Source organism: Dipodomys merriami, unplaced genomic scaffold (genome assembly GCF_024711535.1).
Source record: "Dipodomys merriami isolate MVZ:Mamm:240054 unplaced genomic scaffold, mDipMer1.0.p SCAF_370, whole genome shotgun sequence".
Taxonomy (NCBI): domain Eukaryota; kingdom Metazoa; phylum Chordata; class Mammalia; order Rodentia; family Heteromyidae; genus Dipodomys; species Dipodomys merriami.
Window position 1 is genome coordinate 1,050,797 of NW_027205271.1, and position 6,202 is coordinate 1,056,998.

General features: G+C 42.0%; 1 pseudogene; it reads right to left on the minus strand.

The window, feature by feature from the left end:
* Positions 1-2,834: 2,834 nt before the first annotated feature.
* Positions 2,835-2,934, minus strand: LOC138804749 (U6 spliceosomal RNA; annotated as a pseudogene).
* Between the last annotated feature and the right edge of the window lie 3,268 nt (positions 2,935-6,202).

Below are 6,202 nucleotides of genomic sequence, written 5' to 3' on the forward strand. Positions count from 1 at the left end.
CATTCTTTATTGTTACCCAATACTAGAAAAAATGTATAATTAAGTAATAAAGTAGAAGTCCTTTGTAGGACTCCTTAACTTCCTTGTTTTTTAAAGAAACTTTTCATCTAAAAAAGTAGGCCTTTCTATTGTCTCCATGTGATTTTGATGATTGAATGTGCATAATTAGAAGTCCTTTAGTAGTCCTTTGCTATCAATTTAATCTCACTTTTTGTTCTTGGAGAATATAATGATTAAAGCAATAGTTTAGAATCAGCAAGCAATAGTTCAGAATCACACTTCCAGTGCAAGTGGATCACCAGTAAGTAATCCTCAATACCATTTTCCACAAAGTTTTGTCACAGATACAATCGGCCTGCCTTCTCTAACTGCTTTCCTAACAAGGACCTATTCCTTCACTGTACAGGAAAAGTGTGATTCAACTGATTTCAGTCATATCTGTTATTAGAATTATCAAGGATTTAGATTCTTGTTTGTAAATTGGTCAAAGCTATGTCTCTTTATCTAGGCTACTAAAAATGCATTTATTAATTTCAAGTAAATACAGAAATTCTATTTACATCTCCTTTAAAAAATAAAATTGTTTGCCGTATAAATTTATCAGAGGCATGGATTTGTGGCTTGCTAGGTCATTGCACATCTGTCTCTCTCTTCCTCTCTCCCTTTCATGGTTCTCACAGATAATATGATTGATCCATTACTTTCCTAATTTATTTTGCTTTTCTATTTTTGGTTGCATCATTTAACTTTCTGCTCTGCCATTTCCCAAATTATTTACATAAAACACATTATTTCTTTTTTTTTTTTTTTTTTGTCGGTCGTGGGGCTTGAACTCTGGGCCTGGGCGCTGTCCCTCAGCTCTTCAGCTCAAGGCGAGCGCTCTACCACTTGAGCTACAGCGCCACTTCCGGTTTTTCTGGTGGTTTATTGGAGATAGGAGTCTCACGGTCTCTCCTGCCCGGGCTGGCTTTGAACCGTGATCCTCAGATCTCAGCCTCCTGAGTAGCTAGGATTACAGGCGTGAGCCACCAGCGCCCGGCAACACATTATTTCTTATTTTCTCATTCCTAGAATCAACTGCACACTAAGGCACTATTGGTCCTCATTTTCTCTCTGTACCTTTGAATATAGAGGAAAATCTTTCCTCTGCTTCCTATTAATTCCCTACTCTCGAGTTAGAATAATTTAGAATAGTAAAACTAGAAAATGTGAAAATAATTCATGGTGAAAAAACAGATGCAGAAAATTCACCGGATTTTTCTGATGAGTCCAACCATCCATCGGGAACTATTTGGGAAATATATGTACACCTCATGCCCACTGGTACTCAAAGTCTCTGGTTAGGCAATTCTAATGAAGACAAAGAACAAGATGAAAAAGTGAGGAATGGTATCATTGGCAAGAAAAAGAAAAGATGGAGAAGGATCCCAGCAAATTTCATTTTTGAGCTGCCGAAAATTATAAGGTAACTACAATGGGGAGACTACTTCCCAAAAAGTCTACTTATGTGGATACTCGGGATGACGATGAGTATACCCCTCTTCATCAGGAAGGCTACAGTGGACACTTAGACAATATCCATGAATTGGTGGCTCACGGCAGATATTCATGCAATAACTGTGAATGGATGGACACCCCTGCTCAATGCTTACACATGGAATAATACCAGAGTGGCTTCTTTATTACTTCATCATGATGCAGATACCAATGCCCAAACTAAATTCCTCTTGACCACCTTTAATCTTGCTGCTGGGAATAGAAATAGCAAAGATACGCTGGATCTCCTTCTGTTGAAGCATTATATCAAACCAGGTATGAAGAACAAGTTGGAAGAAACTGCATTTGATATTGCCAAAAGGATAAGTATGTATCACTACCTCTTTGAAATTGTGGAAAGCTTTAAAAATTGTTCTCCTAAGTCATAATGGTTTGATTAGGTTTCTTAAATTTCAAAAACGCCAGTCCAGCCATTGTGTCCTTACAAAATATTTCTACAATACAAAATAACAGCAATATCTTACTTTAAAAATGCATGGATTCCATTGTATTCTTCCAAGTGAATTGCCTGACTTTGATGTCAAAATGTATTCGAGTTGTTTGTATACGTCTATAATGATTTCTCCAGAGTTTGTGATTGGGGGGGGGTTTCCGGTCATGGGGCTTGAACTCTGGGCCTTGGCGCTGTCCCTCAGCTCTTCAGCTCAAGGCTAGCGCTCTACCACTTAAGCCACAGCTCCACATCAGGCTTTTTTTCTTTTTTCCTTATGTGGTGCTGAGGAATCGATCCCAGGGCCCCATGTATGCAAGGCAAGTGCTCTACCACTGAACCACCTTCCCTGCCCCATGAGTTTGTGATTATTTTAAATCAGAAATAATTTTAACTTACCTGTTGAAATTAGTAGTACAGAAATTAAAGATATGTCTGGTGCTTGTCTGAGAAAAGTACATTTTAAAATATTCTGTATTCTGATTGTATAATGTCCATAATCTATTTCATTCTCTCCTAGGTATAATACGTTGAATTCTACATTGTTTTATAATATATGGGTTCATTAATAAATGTGTCCTTTCAGATTACATTCCATAAAGAAACAGTTTAAGATTCCTTTTTTCCTAGCTCCTTATAGTATTTTATTTCTTTGGGATAAAATGAAGATGTTATCTAATTTCAAATGTTTTGTAAAGGTTATGCTATGTAAAAGCCTTTCTAAGGTGAAGATTTAATACACTATATCAAATTAACTTTAATTCTATGATTTACATGTATTGTCACACTTGTATTTTTGCAATCAACTTTTTAATAACTATTTTTCATTTCTTGCATCTGAAGAATGAAAAATATGGAATACTTTACAAATTTTCATATCATGCTTGTGCAAGTGCCATGTTAATATTTGTATTGTTGTAACTTTGATAGTCGTACTGCTGAAGCATGTAGTATCCTGTAAATTTAAGTAGTTAATGATGGAATCTTTATACAGGAATATATCCTTGGTTGCCTCTTTATAACAAGGAAATCTTATTGTTCCTAAAAATGCTATTGATCTTATTTCTCCTAAATTCTCTGTATAGTGGGAAATACTTATATTGTTCAGTCAATTGCTCACATTTGCAATTTTTTTGGTCAATGACTATTTTACGTCTTTTTCATTTTAAATTTGATCATACTTTGAAGTCTTTATACCTAGGTCCAAAGGTGATGGCTGTGGGGCTGGGAAGGTGCTCAATGGTAGAGCACTTGCCTTGCATGCATGAGGCCCTTGGTTCAATTCCTCAGCACCACATAAGCAAAAAGAAAAAATGCCAGAAGTGGCACTGTGGCTCAAGTGGTAGAGCATTAGCCTTGAGCTGAAGAGCTGAGGGACAGCTCCCAGGCCCAGAGATCAAGCCCCACGACCTCAAAAAAAGGTGATGGCTTTTCAAGTACTTATTTATCTAATGAGTTACCTTTGTGGAACTAATATATTCAAAGTAAGCCTTGCTTAAGAGCTACTTCTAAATTTCTACAGCTTAAAATTCCCAAATGAGGTCTTACAGGCACAAATGTCTACCTGACACTTTACCCTTCTTCAATGTAGGAACAGACCAACCAGAATATGTTACCCTGACAGCATAGATTATCTTACTTGAACAAAACTAATATTAGTAACAAGGGATCATAGAGAGATGAACAGTTCAGATATAACTGTTCTGACTAGAAGGTATTTTATCAAAATGTAATTATTATACCTACCATTACAAAAGTAGCTAAAGCCAAGAAGATGAAAAAAATGTTCATATGCATGATTACCTAATGTCCTGGTCTGTCTACCATCCAACCAGGCAGGAACTCACACCACTGATATTCTATCACAAAATATTTCCATAGCTCCAGGAGCAGTCTGTCGCTACCGCCTCGACCAGCAAGGGAGACGCGACACCGGACTCTTCTCTCTGCAGTTTATTCAGGACCTTTTAGTAATCTTCTGACCCCAACCCCGGGGAGCATTCCCCACAGCCTTAAGTACCCACTGGGTAGCCAACCCTGATACGCCACGTGGGAACCACCAATAGGTTCAGGTGCGAGGAAGCAAGCCAGATTCTTTGCCTTAGCCATATCAGGAGTTGTTTACCACGAGAGCACTCGCCATCGGGAAGGCAGAGGGCGGAAGCTGGCACCATCTTCCAGGTGCGGCCTCTCGCAGCTCTCTACAGTTCCCCCTTTTTTGTTTAAAGAACACAGATGAGAACAGAGGTCTGATCCCTGTTGTGCAATTGCAAGGACTGCATACAAGCCTTCTCCCAGAGGGAGCCTTCTCTAGGGATGACTCAGCCTGTCCATTGATTCGTTTTTCACAAGGACGGGAAAAGGCGAATCGAACCCGTGTGCAATCAAACATGCTCTCCTCGAGGGCAAAACTCATGCCTCTCGACTGCAGTACTTTGGCTTTGCAATCTGTGTTCATTGTTTTAGGGTGGCAAGCCACGCTTATGGGGACTGACCTGCTCCAATGACTGTAAAGGCTTGGATAATCATGGCTGCACGGCGACGCGGAGAACCTCTAATTTGGCAATGCACCACAGACATACCAAGGAGGCTAACACCAGGAGGCCTATCAGGGCTCCCAAACCCGCCCCCTCCTTGAGATGAATCATAGCAGCGGAGATCCATGAAGATAACCCCTCCGCCAATCCGGCATCCACTGGGGTTGAGTTCACCATGACGATGGCAACCCTGAGCTGTTCCATCAGGCTGTCGAACTCCCCAGTTCAATTACCTAAAAGATAACTAAACAACTGTTTAGACAAATTTGCAGCATTTTTTGAATAGGTTTTTTCCTGGGCCTGAACTCTGGGCCTGGGTGCTGTCCCTCAGCTCTTCAGCTCAAGGCCAGCACTCTACCACTTGAGTCACAGCGTCACGTCCGGCTTTTTTCATTGTGCTTATATGGTGCTGAAGAATCGAACCCAGGGCCTCATGCATGCAAGGCAAGCGCTCTACCACTGAGCTACCTTCCCAGCCCCATTCTTCTGGGTTAATTGCACCACAGCAGCAGCTAATACAGCATTAGTTAGTGGTCCGCCCAGCTCTCTGCAAACTTTCATCCATGCTTCCAGTCCCCTGTTCTTATATGGGGTTATGGCGGCTCTGCATTCCTTAGTGCACTGCTCGTAAACAAGCTGTTTAATTAATGGCATGGCTGCATCTGGGTCACCAAAAATTCTGCCAGCGGCCTCGACCATACGGGCAACAAAGTCCGAAAACGGCTCTGTAGAGCCCTGCAGGATTTTGGTGAGATTGCCACTCACCTCGCCTTTATTTGGTAAGGCCTTCCATGCCTTTATGCCAATTTTATTGATTTGTTCATAAACTTGAACCGGGTAGCCTATCTGCTGATTGGCGAATCTCCCCTGTCCAAGCAGCATATCTCTGTCCCAAGCTGGGTTCCCCCTAGCCTGATTGGCTGCAGCCTCTTCACTAGCAAATTCAATCAAAAAGGCCTTCCAATCTAAATACTGACCTGGGCTCAAACAAGCTCGTGCAAGCCCACTCCAATCACCGGGTGTCATGCAATGTCTGTTTAGGGCCTCCACCTGGGCTACAGTAAAGAAGGCCGTGATTCCGTATATCCGCACAGACTCAGCTAAAGATTTTATCACCTTAAAATCTAAGGGTTCATGATACCGCTGTCCCTGTGGATCCTGAAATATTGGACAGGCTAGATGTAACTCGGTTCTGACCGCTTTCCACATGCCTGGGCTGAAAGAACAGCCGGGGCTGCCACTTCCAGGGTCCTCCGCATAGAGCTGAGGGGCCAAAGGTGTGGCGCGGCACATGGAGGGCGTGCATTCGTCTTTATCTGGGTCCTCTCTCTCCTTCCCTTTCCTCCTCTTTCTTATCTTTGTTTTTTCTATTTTTTCTATGAGTGATTGTAGTTCCTCTGAGTCTGTAGACTCAGAGGTCTCTAGTTCGGCAAAATCAGGGTATAACCCCCCCCTGCTCTCCTCCTTTTCGCTGTCTGCCCTTTCCGATCTTTCTTCCTGCAGCATTTCTAGGGCGGCCTGACCATTCTCTACCGCCTCACTGCAACGCTGGTCCTCGAGACAGCCTCTTATCAGTTTCCATATTGGTCTCACTCCGCTCTTAAGCGTTCCTTGTTCAGAGGCAAAATCTAGGTCCCTCCCTAGTTTCTCCCAAGAGGCCACCGTGAGGCTTCCGGAG